We start from the raw sequence: 20,777 nt of genomic DNA on the forward strand, positions 1-20,777 counted from the left end.
AGAGATCGAGGACAATGAGAGGGACTGGGGCCGAGAGAGAGAGACCGGGGGTGACATGAGAGACCGGGGTTGGGAGAGAGTCCGGGGCGAGGGAGATTGAGGAGAGAGAGACCGGGGGGAGGGGGTGAGAGAGATCAGGGGCGAGAGAGAGAGAGAGAGACCGGGGGCGACGAGAGAGGCCGGGGGTGACAAGAGAGACCGGGGGAGCGAGGGAGAACGGGGGCGATGAGACAGACCAGGTGCAAGAGAAACTGTGGGTGAGAGAGACCTGGGGCGACAAGAGAGATTGGAGGGGTGAGAGAGACCACGGGTGAGAGAGACTGGAGGCGAGATAGAGACTGGGTGCGAGAGAGAGAGGGGGCGAGAGAGACTGGTTTCAAGAGAGAACCGGGGCGAGAGAGACCGGGGCGGGCAAGAGGGACTGATGAGAGACAACGGGGGTGAGAGATCGGCGTCAAGAGACCAGGGGCGAGAGAGACCGGGGGCGAGAGAGACTAGAGGCGAGAGAGACCAGGACTAAAGAGATCGGAGGCGAGAGAGACCGGGGACGAGAGAGACCGGGGGGGCGAGACACCGGGGGCTAAAGAGACCAGGGGCGAGAGAGACTGAGGGTGAGAGAGACCGGGGGCGAGAGAGAGACCGGGGGGGGGGGGGTCGAGAGACCAGGAGGTGACAAGTGAGACCGGGGGTGGGGGGCGAGAGAGACTGGGGGCGAGAGCGACTGGGGGCGATAGAGACCGGGGGGGGCGAGAGAGACGGGGGCAAGTGAGAGGCCAAGGTCGAGAGAGTCCGGGGGCAAGAGAGACCGGGGGCAAGAGAGACCAGGAATAAAGAGATCGGAGGCGAGAGAGACCGGGGGCGAGAGAGACGGGGGCAAGAGAGAGACCAGGGTCGAAAGAGTCCAGGGGAGAGAGAGAGACCGGGGGCGAGAGAGACCAGGACTAAAGAGACCGGAGGCGAGAGAGACCGGGGGCGAGAGAGTCCGGGGGCGAGAGAGACCGGGACTAAAGAGACCGGATTCGAGAGAGACCGGGGGCAAGAGAGACCAGTGGCGAGAGAGACAGGGGGTGCCAGAGAGAGTCTGGGGGCACGAGAGAGAGTCCCGGCGCAGTGAGAGAGACCGGGGCAAGACAGACCGGGGGCGAGAGAGAGAGACCGGAGGCGAGAGAGACCGGGGGGGTGCGAGAGAGACCGGAGGCGAGAGAGACCGAGGCGTGAGAGATCGGAGGCTAAAGAGACTGGGGGTGAGAGAGACCGGGGGCAAAGAAAGACGGGTTCGAGAGAGACCGGGGGCGGCGAGAGAGACCAGGGGCTATAGAGAGACTGGGGCGTGAGAGACCGGGGGCGAGACACCAAGGGTGACGAGAAGCCGTGAGTGAGAAAGACCGGGGTTGAGAGTGACCGGGGTGAGATAGACACTGGGGAGCGAGAGACGGGTTTGCGAGAGAGACTGGGGGGCGAGAGAGACCGGGGGGGCGAGACACCGGGGGCTAAAGAGACCAGGGGCGAGAGAGACTGAGGGTGAGAGAGACCGGGGGCGAGAGAGAGACTGGGGGGGCGAGAGAGACCAGGAGGTGACAAGAGAGACCGGGGGTGGGGGGCGAGAGAGACTGGGGGCGAGAGCGACTGGGGGCGATAGAGAAAGGGGGGGTGCGAGAGAGACGGGCGCAAGTGAGAGGCCAAGGTCGAGAGAGTCCGGGGGCGAGAGAGACCGGGGGCAAGAGAGACCAGGACTAAAGAGATCGGAGGCGAGAGAGACCGGGGGCGAGAGAGACGGGGGCAAGAGAGAGACCGGGGTCGAGAGAGTCTGGGGGAGAGAGAGAGACCGGGGGCGAGAGAGACCAGGACAAAAGAGACCGGATTCGAGAGAGACTGGTGGTGAGAGAGACCAGGGGTGAGAGAGACCGGGGGTGCCAGAGAGAGTCTGGGGGCACGAGAGAGAGTCCCGGCGCAGTGAGAGAGACCAGGGGCAAGACAGACCAGGGGCGAGAGAGAGAGACCGGGGGCGAGAGAGACTGGGGGGGTGCGAGAGAGACCGGAGGCGAGAGAGACCGAGGGGTGAGAGATCGGAGGCTAAAGAGACCGGGGGTGAGAGAGACAGGGGGCGAGAGAGACCGAGGCGAGAGAGACTGGGGGCGAGAAACACCGGGGGCGAGAGAGACTAGGGGCGAGAGAGAGACCGGGGGTGCGAGAGAGACCAGGGGCAAGACAGACCGGGGGCGAGAGAGTGAGTGGGGGTGAGAGAGAGGGGTTTACAAGAGAGACGGGGTGACAAGACAGACCGGGGGCGAGAAAGACCGGGTCAAGAGGCCGGGGGCGAGAGTCTGCATGTGACGAGAGACCGGGTTGATGAGAGGCTGTGGGCAATGAGACACCAGGGTGTGAGAGAGACCAGGGGTGAGAGAGACCATCGACGAGAGAGACTGGGGTGTGAAAATGACCGGGGGCAAGAGAGGAGGGTGACAAGAGAGAGACGGGGGATGAGAGAGATTGGGGAGAGAGAGAGACCGGGGACGGGAGAGGGAGACAGGGGGCGAGAGAGAGACTGAGGGCGAAGAGAGACCCGGCGCAAGAGACCAGGGGTGACGAGAGGCCAGGGACAAGAGAGACCGGGGGGCGAGAGAGACTGGGGGGCAACAAGGGAGACCGGGGGCGAGAGAGACAGGGAAAGAGAGTGAGACCGGGGCAAGAAAGAGACCGGGGGTGAGAGGGAGGGGGTGACGAGAGAGACCGGGAGCGAGAGATACCGTTGCCGAGAGAGAGAGATCGGGGGTGAAGAGAGACCGGAGGCGAGAGAGAGTCCGGGGGCGAGAGAGACAGGGTGACAAGAGAGAGACTGGGGGTTAGAGAAAGAGACCGGGGGCGAAAATTGACTGGGGTCGAGAGAGACTGGGGGGGTGTCAAGATAGACCGGTGGGGCAAGAGAGACCGGGGGCAAGAGAGACCTGGGGCGAGAGGAGAGGTGCCGGGACGCGAAAGAGACCTGGGGTGAGAGAGAGCGGGGGCGAGAGACAGGGGGAGACGAGAGACACCAGAGGTGACAAGATTGGGGGGGGTGAGAGAAAGTGGGGTCGACAGAGACCGGGGGCAAGAGTGACTGGGGGCGAGAGAGAGACCGGGAGTGAGAGAGGCTTGGGAGCGAGAGAGGCCGGGGAGAAAGAGAGGCCGGGTGCGAGAGAGGCAGGGAGCAACGAGACAGAACGGGGGTGACAGAGACTGTGGGCAAGAGAGACCGGGGGGGGCAGACACCAGGGGTGACGAGAGACCAGGGGTGACAAGAGAGACTGTGGGCAAGAGAGACCGAGGGTGAGAGAGTCTGTGGGCGAGAGAGAGTCCTGGGGCGAGAGAGAGTCCTGGGCTGAGAGGGAGGGGGTGACGAGAGAGACTGGGGGTGAGAGAGACCGGGGGCAAAGTAAGACGGGTTCGAGAGAGACCGGGGGTGGCGAGAGAGACCAGGGGCTAGAGAGAGACTGGGGGCGTGAGAGACCGGGGGCGAGACACCAAGGGTGATGAGAAACCGTGAGTGAGAAAGACCGGGGGTGAGAGTGACCGGGGTGAGATAGACACTGGGGAGCGAGAGACGGGTTTGCGAGAGAGACTGGGGGGCTAGAGAGACCGGGGGCAAGAGAGAGAGAGAGAGAGACAGGGGACAAAGACAGACAGGGGGAGAGAGAGACCGGGGACGGCGAGAGAGAGACTGGGGGCAAGAGAGAGACCGAGAAGCGAGAGAGGCCGGGTGCGAAAGAGACAGGGGTCTGCGGCACACACCGGGGGCAAGAGAGACTGTGGGTGTGAGAGACCGGGGGTGACGAGAGACCGGGGCTGAGAAAAACTGGGTGTGAGAGTGACCGGGGGTGAGAAAGACCGGGGGTGAGAGTCACCGGGGATGACGAGAGACCGGCGGTGAGAGTGACCGGGGGTGAGAGAGACTGTGGGCGAGAGAGACCGGAGATGAGAAAGACCGGGGGTGAGAGTCACCGTGGGTGAGAGTGACCAGGGGCGAGAGAGACTGTGGGCGAGAGAGACCGGGGATGATGAGAGACCGGGGGAGAGATTCACCGGGGGTGAGAGTGACCTGGGGTGAGAGAGACCGGGGGTGAGAAAGACCGGGGGTGAGAGAGACCGGGGGTGAGAGAGAGACCGGGAGTGACGAGAGACCGGGGCTGAGAAAGCCTGGGGGTGAGAGTGGCCAGTGGCGAGAGAGAGACCGGAGTGACAAGAGACCGGGGCTGAGAAAGGCTGGGGGTGAGAGTGACCGGGGGCGAGAGAGAGTCCTGGGGCGAGAGAGAGGGGGTGACAAGAGAGACCGGAAGGGTGACAGAGACCGGGGGCAAGGAGAGACGGGGCGAGAGAGACTGGGGGCGGCGAGAGAGACCAGGGGTGACGAGAGACTGGAGGTGAGAAAGTCCGGGGGTGAGAGTGACCGGGGGCGAGAGAGACTGTGGGCAAGGGAGACCGGGGGTGAGAAAGACCGGGGGCGAGAGACAGACCGGAGGCGAGAGAGGCCGGGGGTGAGAGTGACCGTGGGCGAGAGAGGCCGAGAAGCGAGAGAAGCCGGGTGCGGGAGAGACTGGAAGCGACGAGACAGACCGGGGGCAAGAGAGACTGTGGGTGAGAGAGACCGGGGGCCGAACGAGACCGGGGGCGATAGAGACCGTGGGGGGTGGGATGCGAAAGAGACTGGGGGGTTGAAAGACACTGGGGGCAAGAGAGATTGGGGGTGAAAGAGACCAGGGAGGGGGCGAGAGAGACTGGGGGCGATGAGAGAGACTGGGGGCGAGAGAGAGACCGGGCGCAAATGAAAGACCGGGGACCAAGAGAGACCGCGTATGAGAGACCGGGGTGATGAGAGACCGAGGTTGAGAGAGACTGGTGGCGACAAGAGACAGGGGGGTCGAGAGAGACCGGGGGTGACGAGGAAGACCGGGGGCGAGACAGACTGGGGACGACGAGAGAAACTAGGGGTGAGAGAGACCGGAGGTGAGAAAGACCGGGGGCGAGTGAGAGGGGCTGACGAGGGTGACCGGGGGTGAGACAGACCGGGGATGAGACAGAACGGGGGCGACGAGAGAGACTGGGGGCGAGAGAGACAGGGTGACGAGGGAGACCAGGGATGAGACAGACCGGGGCCAACGAGAGAGACGGGGTGACGAGGGAGACTGGGGGCGAGAGGGACCGGGGAAGACGAGGGAGAAAGGGGGTGTGAGAGTGACCGGCGACGAGAGAGACCTGGGGCAAGAGAGACTGGGAGAGATAAGACAGACCGGGGGCGACATCAGAGGCCGGGGGTAGGAGAGAGTCCGGGTGCGAGAGACTGGGGTGACAAGAGATACCGGGGCAAGAGAAACCAGGGGCGAGAGAGAGAGTGGGTGACGAGCAACCGGGGGAGGCGAGAGAGACCAGGTGTGAGGGAGATCAGAGGACCAGAGAGAGCGAGGGGCGAGAGAGAGATAGAGGGCAAGAGAGACTAGGAGCTAGGAGAGAGACCGGGGGGCAACGGGAGAGTCCAGGGGGCAAGAGATACTGTGGGTGAGAGAGAGTCCAGGGGTGATGAGAGAGACCAGGGACGACGAGAGACCAGAGGTGATGAGAGACCGGGGTCGATGATAGAGACGGAGGGGCGAGAGTGCCCGGGGGCGACGAGAGAGACCAGTGGTGACAAGAGAGACTGCGGGCAAGAGTGACCGGGGGCGATAGAGAGACCGTGTGCAATAGAGGGAGACTGGGGGCAAGAGAGAGAGACCGGGGGCAAGAGAGAGACCAGGGGTGAGAGAGAGACCGGGGATGACGAGAGGCCAGGGGCAATGAGAGACCAGGGTTAATGAGAGAGACGGAGGGGCGAGAGAGCCCGGGGGCGACGAGAGACCAGGGGTGACAAGTGAGACTGTGGGCAAGAGCGACCGGGGCGAGAGAGACGGGGGGGGGTGTGAGAGAGACGGGGGGGGGCGCGAGAGAGACGGGGGGGAGCGAGAGAGACTGGGGGTGAGAGAGACTGGGAGCGAGAGAGACCGGGGACGACGAGAGAGACCGGGCACGAGAGAGACCAGGGGGCGAGAGAGACTGGGGTGAGAGAGATCGGGAGCGAGAGAGACCGGGCACGAGAGAGACCAGGGGGCGAGAGAGACTGGGGGTGAGAGAGAGGGCTTGACGAGAGAGACTGGTAGCAAAAGAGACTGGAGATGAGAGAGACCAGGGGTGAGACAGAGGGGGTGATGAGAGAAACTGGGGTCAAGAGAGACCAGGGGGTTGAGAGACCGGGGGCGAGAGAAAACAGGGGCAAGAGAGACCGGGGGCGAAGAGAGAGCGGGGCGAGAGAGACGGGGGTGGGGGAGAGAGACCGGTGGCGAGAGATTGGGGGCAACGAGAGACCGGGCCTGACGTGAGAGAGGGGGTTGACGAGAGAGACCAGGGGAGACAAGAGAGACTGGGGGAGAGAGAGACTGGGGCGTGAGAGTGACGGCGACGAGAGAGACCAGGGGCGGTGAGAGAGGCCAGGGGCGAGAGAGACTGGGGGCAAGAGAGACCGGGAGAGATAAGAGAAACCGGGGACGAGAGAGAGAGACCGGGAGCTAGGAGAGAGACCAGGGGCAACGGGAGAAGCCCGGGGCAAGTGATACCGGGAGCGAGAGAGAGACCGGGGGCGATGAGAGAACAGGGGCAAGAGAGACCGGGTGCGAAGAGAGAGCGGGGGGGGGGGCGAGACAGACCGGAGGAGGGGGCAAGAGACTGGGGACGAGAGAGACAGGAGGTGAGAGAGACCAGGGGCGACGAGAGAGCGGGGTCGATGAGAGAGACGGAGGGGCAAGAGAGCCCAGGGGCGACGAGAGACCAGGGGTGACAAGAGAGACTGTGGGCAAGAGCGACCAGGTGCAAGAGAGAGAGATCGGGGGCAAGAGAGAGACGGGGTGGGCGAGAGAGACTGGGGGGGATGTGAGACCGGGGGTGACGAGAGAGACCGGGGGCAACAAGAGAGGCCGGGGACGAGAGAGTCTGGGATTGAGAGAGACCTGGTGGGGCGAGAGAGACCGGGGTGTGAGAGAGAGACCGGGAGCGAGAGAGACTGGGGTAGATGAGGGAGACCGGGGGCGAGAAAGACCGGGAGCGATGAGAGATACCGAGGGCAAGAGAGAGAGGAAGTGACGAGAGAGACCGGGGGGTGACGAGGGACCAGGGGTGAGAGAGACCGGGGGGCGAGAGAGACTGGGGGCACCTGAGAGATCGGGGACGAGAGAGACCAGAGGTGAGAGAGACAGGGGGTGACGAGAGACTGTGGGTGATGAGAGAGACCGGAGCCAAGAAAAACGGGGAGCGAGAGAGACCGGGTTTGACGAGTGACCAGGGGAGAGAGACACCGGGGGTGACAAGTGAGACCCGGGGTGAGAGAGACCAATGGTGAAGAGAGAGACCAGGAATGATAGAGACTGAGGCCGAGGGAGACCGGGAGCGAGGGAGACCCGGGTTGATGAGAGACCAGGGGTGACGATGGACCAGGAGTGACGAAACAGACCGGGGGCGAGAGAGACTGGGAGCAAGAGAGAAACCGGGGGCAAGAAAGAGAACGGGAGCGAGAGAGAGAGCGGGGGCGAGAGAGAAAATGGGGGCGAGGGAGACCGGGGGTGATGAGAGACTGGGGGTGAGATAGACCAGGTGCAAAAGAGACCAGGGATGAGAGAGACTGGGGGTGAGAGAGACCGGAGGTGACGAGAGAGACGAGGGGCGAGAGAGACCGGGGGCGACAGAGACCGGAGGCAATGAGAGAGACCGGGGGCAATGAGAGAGACTATGTGTGAGAGAAACGGGGGTCGAGAGAGAGGGGATGACGAGAGAGACCAGGGGTGATTGAGACGGGGGGGACGAGAGACCGGGGGCAAGAGAGACGGGGGTGGGGGTGTGAGAGAGAGAGACTGAGGGCGAGAGAGAGGGGATGACGAGAGAGACCGGGGTCGAGAGAGACGGGGGGGCGAGGGACCGGGGGCGAGAGAGAGGGGTTGACAAGAGAAACTGGGGAGTCGAGACAGACCGGGGGCAAGAGAGAGAGACCGTGGTGATAGAGAGAGACCAGGGTGATAGAGACTGGGGTCGAGAGACAGGCCAGGGGACGAGAGAGAGACCATGGTGAGAGAGAGAGACCAGGAGTGATAGAGACCTGGGGCGAGAGAGAGTGGGGTGACGAGAGAGTTTGGGTGCGAGAGAGACCAGGGGCGAGAGAGAGACTGCAGGCCAGAGAGACCGGGGGTGAGAGACCGGGGACTAGAGAGCACGGGGAAGAGAGAGCTCCTGGGTGAGAGAGACCGGGGGCAATGAGAGAGACTGTGGGCGAGAGAGACCGGGGGTGACGAGAGAGACCAGGGGTGACAAAGGAGCCCGGGGGCGAGATAGGCGGGGGGGGGGCGGCGAGAGACCGGGGGCGAGAGCGACCGGGGTGAGAGAGACCCCGGGCGAGAGAGACTGGGGGTGATGTGAGAGACCGGGGGCAAGAGAAACTGGGAGCAAGAGAGACCGGGTTTGAGGAGAGACCAGGGGCGAGAGACACCGGGGACGACAAGAGAGACCTCAGAAAGTGCTCCCTCAATACCTCAGATAGTGCACCCTCAATACCTCAGATAGTCCTTCCCTCAATACCTCAAAAAGTGCTCCCTCAATACTTTAGATAATGCTCGCACAATATCTAAGAAAGTGCTCCCTCAATACCTTAGAAAGTGCACACTCTATATGTCAGAAATTACTCCCTCAGTACCTCAGGTAGTGCTTTCTCAGTACATCAGATAGTGCTCCCTCAATTCCTCAAAAAGTGTTCCCTCAATACTTCAGAATGTGCTGCCTCAGTAACTCAGAAAGTGCTTTCTCAGTACATCAGATAGTGCTTCCTCAATACCTCAGAAAGTGCTCCCTCAATTCCTCAGAAATTGCTCTCAGTACCTCATAAAGTGCTCCCACATAACACAAATTGTGCTTCCTCAATACCTCAGATATGCAACCACAATACCTCAGAACGTGTCCCTCAGTACATCAGGTAGTGCTTCCTCAGGACCTCAGATAGTGCTTCTTCAATACCGCAGATAGATCTTCCCCCATACCTCACATAGTGCTCCCTAAGTACATCAGATAGTGCTTCCTCAGTACCTCAGACAGTGCTTCTCAATACTTCAGAAAGTGCTCCCTCAGTACTTCAGATACTGCTAACTCAGTACCTCAGGAAGTGATCCCTCAATACCTCAGAAAGTCCTCCCTCAGTACCTCAGAAACTACTTGCCCAATACCTCAGAAGGAGCTCCCTCAATACCTCAGATAGTGCACCCTCAATTCCTCAGAAATTGCTTCCTCAATACCTCAGATAGTGCTCCCTCAGTACCTCAGGTAGTGCTTCGTCAGTACATCAGATAGTGTTTCCTCAATTCCTCAGAAAGTGCTCCCTCAGTATCTCAGACAGTACTCCCTCAAGACCTCAGATAGTGCACTCTCAATACCTCAGAAAGTGCTCCCTCAATACCTCAGATAGTACTTCATCAGTACATCAGATAGTGCACCCTCAATATGTCAGAATGTGCTCCCTCAGTACCTCAGATAGTGCTTCCTCAATACCTCAGATAATGCTCCCTGAATATCTCAGATAGTGCTTCCTCAATTCCTCAGAAAAAAACTCCCTCAATACCCCAGAATGTGCTGCCTCAATACCTAAGATAGTGCTCTCTCAATGCCTCAGAAAGTGCTCCCTCAGTACCTCAGATAGTTCTTCCTCAGTACCACAGATAGTGCTCCCTCAATACCCCAGCAAGTACTCTCTCAATACCTGATAAGGAGCTCCCTCTCTACCTCAGAAAGTGTTCCCTCAATAACTCAGAAAGTTCTCTCTCAGTACCTCAGAAACTGCTCCCTCAATACCTCACATAGTGCTTCCCCAATACCTCAGGAAGTGTTTCCTCAGTACCTCAGACAGTGCTTGCTCAATACCCCAGATAGTGCTCCCCCATTACCTCAGAAAGTGCTCCCTCAATGCCACACAAAGAGCTCGCTCAATACCACATGAAGTGGTCCCTCATTTCCTCAGATAGTACTCCCTCAATACCTCAGAAAGTGGTCACTCAATGCCACAGATAGCAGTCCCTCACTACCTTAGAAAATGCTCCCTCAGTACCTCAGATAGTGCTTCCTCAATACCTCAGATAGTGCTCCTTCAGTACCTCAGATAGTGCTTCCTCAGCACTACAGATAGTGCTCCCTCAATACCCCAGCAAGTACTCTCTCAATACCTGATAAGGAGCTCCCCCATACCTCAGAAAGTGTTCCCTCAGTAACTCAGAAAGTTCTCTTTCAGTACCTCAGAAACTGCTCCATCAATAAATCACATAGTGCTTCCCCAATACCTCAGGAAGTGCTACCTCACTACCTCAGACAGTGCTCCCTCAATACCTCACATAGTGCTTCCCCAATACCTCAGGAAGTGCTTCCTCAGTACCTCAGACAGCGTTCCTCAAACCCTCAGAAAGTACTCCCTCAGTATCTCAGATAGTGCCTCCTCCGTACATCAGATAATGCTCCCTCAATACCTCAGAAAGTGCTCCCTCTACACCTCTGATAGTGCACCCTCAATATGTCAGAAAGTGCCCCCTCAGTACCTCAGATAGTGCTTCCTCAATACCTCAGATAGTTCTCCCTCAGTACCTCAGAAAGTGGTCTCTCATTACCTCGGAAACTGCGCTCTCAATACCATCAGAATGTGATCCCTTAATACCTCAGAAAGTGTTCTGTCAGAACCTCAGAAATTGTTCCCGCAATAACTCAGATAGTGCTTCCTCAGTACATCAGACAGTGCTTCCACAAAACTTTAGAAAGTGCTCCCACAATACCTCAGAACATGCGCCCACAATACCTCAGATAGTGCTCCCTCAATATCTCAGGAAGTGCTCCGCCAATACCTCAGAAAGTGATATCTCAATACCTCAGATAGTGCTCCCTCAATACCTCAGGAAGCGTTCCCTCGGTATCTCAGAAGGTTCTCTCCCAGTACCTCAGAAACCTCTCCCTCAATACCTCACATCGTGTTTCCCCAATACCTCAGAATGTGCTGCCTCAATACCTCAGATAGTGCACCCTCAATACCTCAGATAGTGCTTTCTATGTACCTCAGAAGTGCTCCCACAGTACCGCAGAAAGTGCTCCTTCAATACCTCAGATAATGCTCCCTCAATATCACAGAAAGTGCTCCCTCAATACCTCAGATAGTACTCCCTCAATACCTCAGAAAGTTCTCACTCAATACCTCACAATGTACTGCCTCAATACCACAGAAAGTGCTTCCTTATTACCTAAGAATGTGCTCCCCAAATTCCTCATAGAGTGCTTCCTCAACACCTCAGAACGTGTTTCCTAAGTACCTCAGAAAGTGCTCCCACAGTACCAATGAAAGTGCTTCCTCAATACCTCAGATAATGCTCCCTCAATACCTCAGAAAGTGCTTCCTCGGTACCTCAGATACTGCTTCCTTCAGTACCTCCGATGGTGCTTGCCTGCTACCTCAGAAAGTACTCCCTCAGTACCTCAGATTTTGCTTCCTCCATCTGTCAGATAGTGCACACCCAATACCCCAGAAAGTGCTCCTTCAATACCTCAGATAATGCCTCCTCTGTCCCTCTGATAGTGCACACCCAATACCTCAGAAGGTGCTCCTTCAGTACCTCAGAAAGTGCTCCCTCAATACTTTAGATAATGCTCGCACAATACCACAGAATGTGCTACCTCAATACCTCAGATAGTGCTCATTTAATACCTTAGAAAATGCACACTCTGTAAGTCAGAAATTGCTCCCTCAGTACCTCAGATGGTGCTTGCTCAATACCTAGGAAAATGCTCCCTCAATACCTCAGAAAGTGCTCCCTCAATCCTGAGGTAGTCCATCCCTCAATACCTCATAAAATGCTCCCTCAATACGTCAGAAAGTGCTCCCGCAGTACTTCAGAATGTGCTGCCTCAGTACCTCAGATAGCGCACCCTCAGTAATCAGGTAGTGCTTCCTCAATAGCTCAGATAGTGCACCCTCAGTACCTCAGAAAGGGCTCCCCCAATACCACAGAAAGTGCTTCCTCAGTACCTCAGATAGTGCTCCATCAATACCTCACATAGTACTACCTCAATACCTCAGAAAGTGCTTGCTCAATACCTCAGAATGTGCTGCCTCAGTTCCTCAGAAAGTACTACCTCATTACCTCAGAAAGTGCTCCCCAAATTCCTCAGATAGTGCTTCCTCAACACCTCAAATAATGCTCCCTCAATACCTCAGATAATGCTCACTCAATACCACAGAAAGTGCTTTCTCAGTACCTCAGGTAGTGCTCCAGCAATACCTCAGATAGTACTACCTCAATACCTCAGAAAGTGCTCCCTCAATACCTCAGGATGTGCTGCCTCAGTACTTCAGAAAGTGCTCCCTCATTACCTCAGAAATTGCTCCCCAAATTCCTCAAATAGTGCTTACTCAGTACCTCCGATATGGCTTCCTCAGTGCCTCAGAAAGTGCTCCCTCAGTACCTCAGAAAGTGCTCCCTCAATACCTCAGAAAGTGCTCCCTCAGTACCTCAGAAAGTGCTCCCTCAATACCTCAGAAAGCGCTCCCTCGGTACCTCAGATAATGCCTCCTCTGTCCCTCAGATGGTGCACACCCAATATCTCAGAAGGTGCTCCCTCAATACCTCAGAAAGTGCTACCTCAATACTTTAGATAATGCTCCCACAATACCACAGAAAGTGCTCCCTCAATACCTGAGAAAATGCACACTCTGTATGTCAGAAATTGCTCCCTCAATACCTCAGATAGTGCTTCCTCAGTACCTCAGATAGTGCGCCCTCTTTACCTCAGAAAGTGCTCCCCCAATACCTCAGATAGTCCGTCCCTGAATACCTCAGATAGTGCTCCCTCAATACCTCAGAAAGTGCTCCCTAAATACTTCAGAATGTGCTGCCTCAGTACCTCAGAAAGTACTCCCACAATACCTCAGATAGTGCTCCCTTAGTACTCCGAAAGTGCTTCATCAACAGCTCAGATAGTGCTCCCTTAATACCTCAAAAAGAGCTTCCTCAGTACATCAGATAGTGCTTCCTCAGTACCTCAGAAATTGCTCCCTCAGTTCCTCAGATAGTGCTCCCTCAATACCTCAGAAAGTGCTCCCTCAATACCTCGAAAAGCGCTCTCTCAGTACCATAGAAACAGCTCCCTCAATACATCAGAAAGTGCTCCTTCAATACCTCAGATAGTGCTTCCTCAGTATCTTAGATAGTGCTTCCACAGTACCAGATTGTGCTCCCTCAATACATCAGAATGTACTCCCTCAATATCTCAGAAATTGCTCTCACAAACCTCAGGAAGTGCTCCCTCAAACCTCAGGAAGTGCACCCTCAAAACCTCAGAAAGTACTCCCTCAGGACCTCAGAAGGAGTTCCCTCAATACCTTGGGAAGTGCTCCCTCAATGCCTCAGATAGTGCACCCTCATACCTCAGAAATTGTTCCCTCAATACCTCAGAAAGTGCTCCCTCAATAACTCAGAAAGTGCACCCTCAATACCACAGATCGTGCTTCCTCAGGACCTCAGAAAGTGCTCCCTCAGTTCCTCAGACAGTGCTTCCTCAATACCGCAGAAAGTGTGCCGTCAATACCTCAGATAGTGCTGCCTCAGTCCCTCAGATAGTGCTGTCTCAGCACACAGATGGTGCTTCCTCAATACCGCAGAAAGTGCTCCCTCTCTACCTCAGGTAGAGCTTCCTCAGTACATCAGATAGTGCTTCCACAACACCTGAGAAAGTGCTCCCTCAATACCTCAGAAACTACTTGCTCAATACGTCAGAAGGAGCTCCCTCAATACCTCAGAAAGTGCTCCCGCAATACCTCAGATAATGTTCCCTCAATACCTCAGAAAGTGCTCCCTTATTACGTCAGAAACTGCTTCGTCAGTACCTCAGATAGTGCTCCATCAATACCCCAGATAATACTCCCTGAATACCTCAGAAAGTGCTCCCTCTACACCTCAGAAAGTTCTCTCTCAGTACCTCAGAAAGTTCTCTCTCAGTACCTCAGAAACTGCTCTCTCGATACATCAGAAAGTGATCCCTTAATACCTTAGAAAGTGCTCTGTCAGTACCTCAGAAATTGTTCCCACAATAACTCAGATAATGCTTCCTTAATACCGCAGATAGATCTCCCTCCATATATCAGATAATGCTTCCTCAGTTCCTCAGAATGTGCTGCCTCAATACCTCAGAAGGTGCTCCCCAAATTCCTCAGATAGTGATTTCTCAACACCTCAGAAAGTGCTTCCTAAATACCTCAGACGGTGCTCTCTCAGTACCTCAGAAATTGCTCCCTCAATACATCAGAAATGATCCCTCAATACCTCAAAAAGCGCTCTGTCAGTACCTCAGAAAGTGCTGCCATAATAACTCAGATAGTGCTTCCTCAATACCTCAGATGTGCAAACACAATTTCTCAGAAAGTGCTCCCTCAGAAATCAGAAAGTGCTCCCTCTGTACTTCAGAAACTGCTCCGTCAATACCTCACATAGTGTTTCTCCAATACCTTAGGAAGCTCTTCCCCACTATCTCAGACAGTGCTCCCTCAATACCTCAGATAATTCTGCCTCAATACTACAGAAAGTGCTCCCGCAATACCTCAAAATGTGCTACCTCAATACCACACTAAGTGTTCCCTCAATTCCACAGATCGTGCTCCCTCAAAACCTCAGAAAGTGCTCACTTAGTGCCTCAGATAGTGTTCCCTCAATGCCTTAGAAAGTGCTCCCTCAATACCTCAGTCAGTGCTCCCTCAATACCTCAGATAGTGCATCCTCAAAACCGCAGGAAGTGCTCCCTCAATGCTTCAGAATGTGCTCCCTCAATGCCTCAGAAAGTGCTGCCTCAATACCTCAGAAAGTGTTCCCACAATACCTCAGAAATTGCTCCCTCAGTACCTCAGGAACTGCTCCCTCAATACATCAGAAAGTGATCCCTCAATACCTCAAAAAGTGCTCTGTCAGTACCTCAGAAAGTGTTGCCACAATACTTCAGTATTTCTCTCAGTACTTCAGGTGGTGTTTCCTCAATACCTCAGATAATGCTTCCTCAGTACCTCAGATAGTGCTACCTCCATACCTCAGAAAGTGCTCCCTCAGTACCTCAGATAGTGCTTCCTCAGTACCACAGATAGTGCTCCCTCCATACCTCAGAAAGTGCTCCCTCAATACCTCAGAAAGTGCTCCCTCAGTACCTCAGAGAGTACTTCCTCAGTACCACAGATAGTGCTCCCTCCATACCTCGGAAAGTGCTCCCTCAGTACCTCAGATAGTGCTCCCTCAATACCTCAAAAAGTGCTCTGTCAGTACCTCAGAAAGTGTTGCCACAATACTTCAGTATTTCTCTCAGTACTTCAGGTGGTGTTTCCTCAATACCTCAGATAGTGCTTCCTCAGTACCTCAGATAGTGCTACCTCCATACCTCAGAAAGTGCTCCCTCAGTACCTCAGATAGTGCTTCCTCAGTACCACAGATAGTGCTCCCTCCATACCTCAGAAAGTGCTCCCTCAATACCTCAGAAAGTGCTCCCTCAGTACCTCAGAGAGTACTTCCTCAGTACCACAGATAGTGCTCCCTCCATACCTCGGAAAGTGCTCCCTCAGTACCTCAGATAGTGCTCCCTCAATACCTCAGAAAGTGCTCCCTCAATACTTTCGATAATGCTCCCACAATACCACAGAAAGTGCTCCCTCAATACCTCTAATAGTGCTCACTCAATACCTTAGAAAATGCACACTCTATATGTTAGACATTGCTCCCTCAATACCACAGATAGTGTTTCCTCAGTACGTCAGACAGTGCACCCTCTATAACTCAGATAGATCTGCCTCCATACCTCAGAAAGTGCTTTCTCAGTACATCAGATAGTGCTTCCTCAGTACCTCAGAAAGTGCTCCCTCTATTCCTCAGAAAGTGCTCTCTCAGTACCTCAGAAACTGCTCTCTCAATACATGAGAAAGTGATCCCTTCATACCTCAGAAAGTGCTCTGTCAGTACCTCAGAAATTGTTCCCACAATAACTCAAGTAGTGCTTCCTCAATACCGCAGATAGATCTCCATCCATACCTCAGATAGTGCTTCCTCAGTACCTCAGAAAGTGCTTCCTCAATACCTCAGATAGTCGTCCCTCAATACCTCAGATAGTGCTTTGTCAGTACATCAGATAGTGATTCCACAATACCTCAGAAAGTGCTTCCTGAATATGTCAGATGGTGCTTCCACAGTATCTCAGGTTAATGCATCCTCAATACGTCAGAAAGTGCTCCCTCAATACCTCAGAAACTGCTTCCTCAGTACTTCAAACCTAAGAAAGTGCTCCCTCAATATTACTTCCTCAGTACTTCAGATAGTGCTTGCTCAATACCTCAGAACGTACTCCCTCAGTACCTCCGAAAGTACTCCCTCAATACCTCATAAAGGGCTTCCTCAGTACGTCAGATAGTGCGCCCTCAGTACCTCAGAAAATGCTCCCTCAATACCTCAGAAAAGGCTCTCTCAATACCTCACATAGTGCACCGTCAATACCTCAGATAGTGCTTCCTAACTACCTCAGAATGTGCTTCCGCAGTACTGCAGAAAGTGCTCCCTCTGATAATGCTCCCTCATTAGCTCAGAAAGTTCTCACTCAATACCTCAGAAGCTGCTTCCTCAGTACCTAGATAGTGCTCCATCACTACCGCAGATTGTACTCCCTCAATGCCTCAGAAATGCTCCCTCAATACCTGAGATATTACTTCCACAGTAGCTCAGATAGTGTTTGCTCAATACCTCACAAAGTGCTCCCTCCATACCTCAGATAGTGCTCCCACAGTACCTCAGATAATGCTTTCTCAATTCCTCAGCAAGAGCTCCCTCAGTACCTCAGAGAATGCTTTCTCAGTTAATCAAATAGTGCTCCCTCAATACCTCAGAAAGTGCTCCCTCAATACCTCAGATATTATTCCTCAGTACCTCAGAGAGTGCTTGCTCAACACCTCGGAAAGTACTTCCTCAGCACCTTAGAAAGTACTCCCTCAATACCTTAGGAAGGTCTCCCTCAGTACCTCAGATAGCGCACCATCAGTATCTCAGAAAATGCTCCCTCAATACCTCAGAAAATGCTCCTTCAATACCTCAGATAGTGCACCCTCAGGACCTCAGAAAATGCTCCCTCAATACCTCAGAAAAGGCTCTCTCAATACTTCACATAGTGCACCGTCAGTACCTCAGATAGTGCTTCCTAAGTACCTCAGAAGGTGCTCCCGCAGTACTGCAGAAAGTGCTCCCTCAATACCTCTGATAATGCTCCCTAATTACCTCAGAAAGTGCTCACTCAATACCTCAGAAACTGCTTCCTCAGTACCTAGATAGTATTCCACCAATACCACAGATAGTACTCCCTCAATACCTCAGAAAGTGCTCCCTCAATACCTCAGACAGTGCTGACTGAATAACTTAGAAAACGCATCCTCTATATGTCAGAAAGTTCTCCCTCAGTACCTCAGATAGTGCTAACGCAATACCTCAGAACATGCTCCCACAGTACCTCAGACATTGCATCCTCAGTCCCTCAGATAGTGCACCCTCAATACGTCAGAAAGTGCCGCCTCAGTACATCTGATACTGCTCCCTCACTACCTCAGAAATTACTTGCTCAATACCTAAGAAAGTGCACCCTCAATACGTCAGATAGTGCACACTCTGTACTTCAGGCAGTGCTTCCTCACTACCTCAGATAGTGCACACTCAGTACTTCAGAAATTGCTCCCTCAGTACCTCAGACAGTGCTTCCTTAATACGTCCTACAGTGCTTCCTCAATTCGTCTGAAAGTGCTCCCTCAGTACCTCAGATAGTGCTTCCTCAATACCTCAGAAAACACTCACTCAATACCTCAGAAGGAGATCCCCCAATACCTCAGATAGTACTCCCTCAATACCCTCAGTAATTGCGCACTCAATACATCAGAAAGTGCTCCCTCAATACCTCAGATAGTGCACCCACAATACCTCAAAAAGTGTTTCCTCAGTCCCACAGAAAGGGCTCCCTCAGTACCTCAGATAATGCTCCCTCAGTATGTCAGATAGTGCTCCCTCAGTACCTCAGATAATGCTCCCTCAATACCTCAGATAATGCTCCCCCAATACCTCAGATAGTGCTTCCTCAATTCCTCAGAAAGTCCTCCCTCAATAGCTCAGAATGTGCTCCCTCAATACATCAGATAGTGTTCCCCCATACCTAAGATAGTGCTCCCTCAAAACCTCAGAAAATGCTCCCTCAATACCTCATATAATGCTCCCTTCAATATCTCAGAAAGTGTTCACTCAATACCTCAGAAAGTGCTCCCTCAGTAACTCAGAAAATTGCTTCCTCAATAACTCAGAATGTGCTCCCTCAATACCTCAGATAGTGCTCCCTCAGTACCTCAGAAAGTGCTCTCTCAGAACCTCAGATAGATCTCCCTCAATACCACAGAGAGTGCTCCCTCAGTACCTCTGGTAGTGCTTCCTCAATGCCTCAGAAAGTGCTCCCTCAGTACCTCAGAGAATGCTTCCTCAGTACATCAGATAGTGCTTCCTCAATACCTCAGAAAGTGCTCCCTCAGAACCTGAGATATTGCTCCCTCAGTAGCTCAAATAGTGCTTGCTCAATACCTCAGAAAGTGCTCCCTCCATACCTCAGAAAGTGCTCCCTGAATACCTCAAAAAGAGGTCCTTCCATACCTCACAAAATGCTCCCTCAATACCTCAGAAAATGTTCCCTAAATAACTCAGATAATGTTCCTCAATACCTCAGATAGATCTACCTCAATACCTCAGTGGGTGCTCCCTCAGTACCTCAGAGAGTGCTTCCTCAGTCCCTCAGATAGTGCTTCCTCAATACCTCAGAAAGAACTCCCTCAGTACCTCAGAAGGTACTCCTTCAATACCTCAGATATTGCTTCCTCAGTCCCTCAGATAGTGCACACACAATACCTCAGAAAGGGCTCCCTCAGTACCTCAGATAGTGCACCCTCAGTACCTCAGAAATTGCTCCCTCAATACCTCAGAAAAGGCTCTCTCATTACATCACATAGTGCACCGTCAATACCTCAGATAGTGCTTCCTATGTACCTCAGAAGGTGCTCCCGCAGTACTGCAGAAAGTGCTCCCTCAATACCTCTGATAATGCTCCCTAATTACCTCAGAAAGTGCTCACTCAATACCTCAGAAACTGCTTCCTCAGTACCTAGATAGTCCTCCATTAATACCTCAGATAGTTCTCCCTCAATACCTCAGAAAATGCTCCTTCAATACCTCAGATACTGCTCACTCAATACCTCAGAAAGTGCACCCTCTATATGTCAGAAAGTTCTCCCTCAGTACCTCAGATAGTGCTAACTCAGCACCTCAAACAGTGCTTCCTCAATACCTCAGAAAGTGCTCCCTCAATACGTCAGAAAGTGCTCCCTCAGTACCTCATACAGTGCTTCCTCAGTACCTCATATAGTGCTCCCTCAATAGCTCAGATAGTGCTTCCTCAACACCTCAAATAGTGCTCCCTCAGTACTCACATGGTGCTTCCTCGTTATCTCAGATAGTACTCCCTCAATACCTCAGAAAGCACTCGTGCAATACCTCAGAAGGAGTACCGTCAATACCTCAGACAGTGCTTCCTCAGTACCTCAGACAGTGGCCCCTGAATACCTCAATTGGGCACACTCAGTACCTCAGAAAATGCTCCCTCAGTACATCAGACAGTGCTTCCTCAATACCTCAGATAGTGCACCCTCAATACGTCAGAAAGTGGCCCCTCAGTACCTCAAATAGTGCTCCCTCAATACCTCAGAAAGTACTCGCTCAATTCCTCAGATAGTGCACACTCAGGACCACAGAAAGTGCTCTCTCAAACCTCAGAAAGTGCTCCCTCAGTTCCTCAGGTAGTGCTTCCTTAATACCTCAGAAAGTGCTCCCTCAGTACCTCCGAGAGTTCTTCCTCAGTACATCAGATAGTGCTTGCACAATACCTCAGATTGTGCTCCCTGAATACCTCAGATAGTGCTTCCTGAAAACCTCAGAAATTGCTCCCTCACTAACTCAGATAGTGCTTCCTCAGTACCTCAGAATGTGCCTCCTCATTACCTCAGATAGTGCTTCTCTGAAGGGAGGGGGAGAAAGAGACAAAGAGTTCACCTTTCAATCCAGTGATTTCTGCGCGGAAGTTCCTTCAGAACAGACCGTTTTGAGTAGGAGTCACTTGAAATGCGAATTGTTCCTCTCTCTCTCTTCACCGTTGCTACCTGCTGAATTGTGCTGAATTTCCCCACCATCTGTTGACTTGAGAACTTGATCTTATTCAAGCGTCACTGAGTAATTCAGTCTGTGTTCAATGCCCTGAGTCTGCGACTGTTGAAAGTTGACAAACAGGTTTAAGGCTGTGTAAGGTATTGTATTAGGAGGGCGGGCTACATAGGAGAACAGATACAGAACAAAGGCACACCGAAATGTTAGGTCTGAGCTGGTCCTTCTGAACTAACATCACAAAGTTACATTGATAAGGATCTTTGTGAAGTGCCTTTGTCAAGTGACCTTTCCTCAAAACGGTCTGTTCTAAAGGAACTTTCCCGCAGAAATCACTGGATTAAAAGGTGAACTTTCTCTCTGTCTCTTTCTCCCTCTCCCTTCAGAGATGCTGGCGGACATGTTTAGCTTCTTCAGCAATCTCTGTATTGATGTTTCAGGTCTCTAGCGCGTCCGTACAGATTG

This window comes from Chiloscyllium punctatum, chromosome 14, assembly GCF_047496795.1.
Source record: "Chiloscyllium punctatum isolate Juve2018m chromosome 14, sChiPun1.3, whole genome shotgun sequence".
Taxonomy (NCBI): domain Eukaryota; kingdom Metazoa; phylum Chordata; class Chondrichthyes; order Orectolobiformes; family Hemiscylliidae; genus Chiloscyllium; species Chiloscyllium punctatum.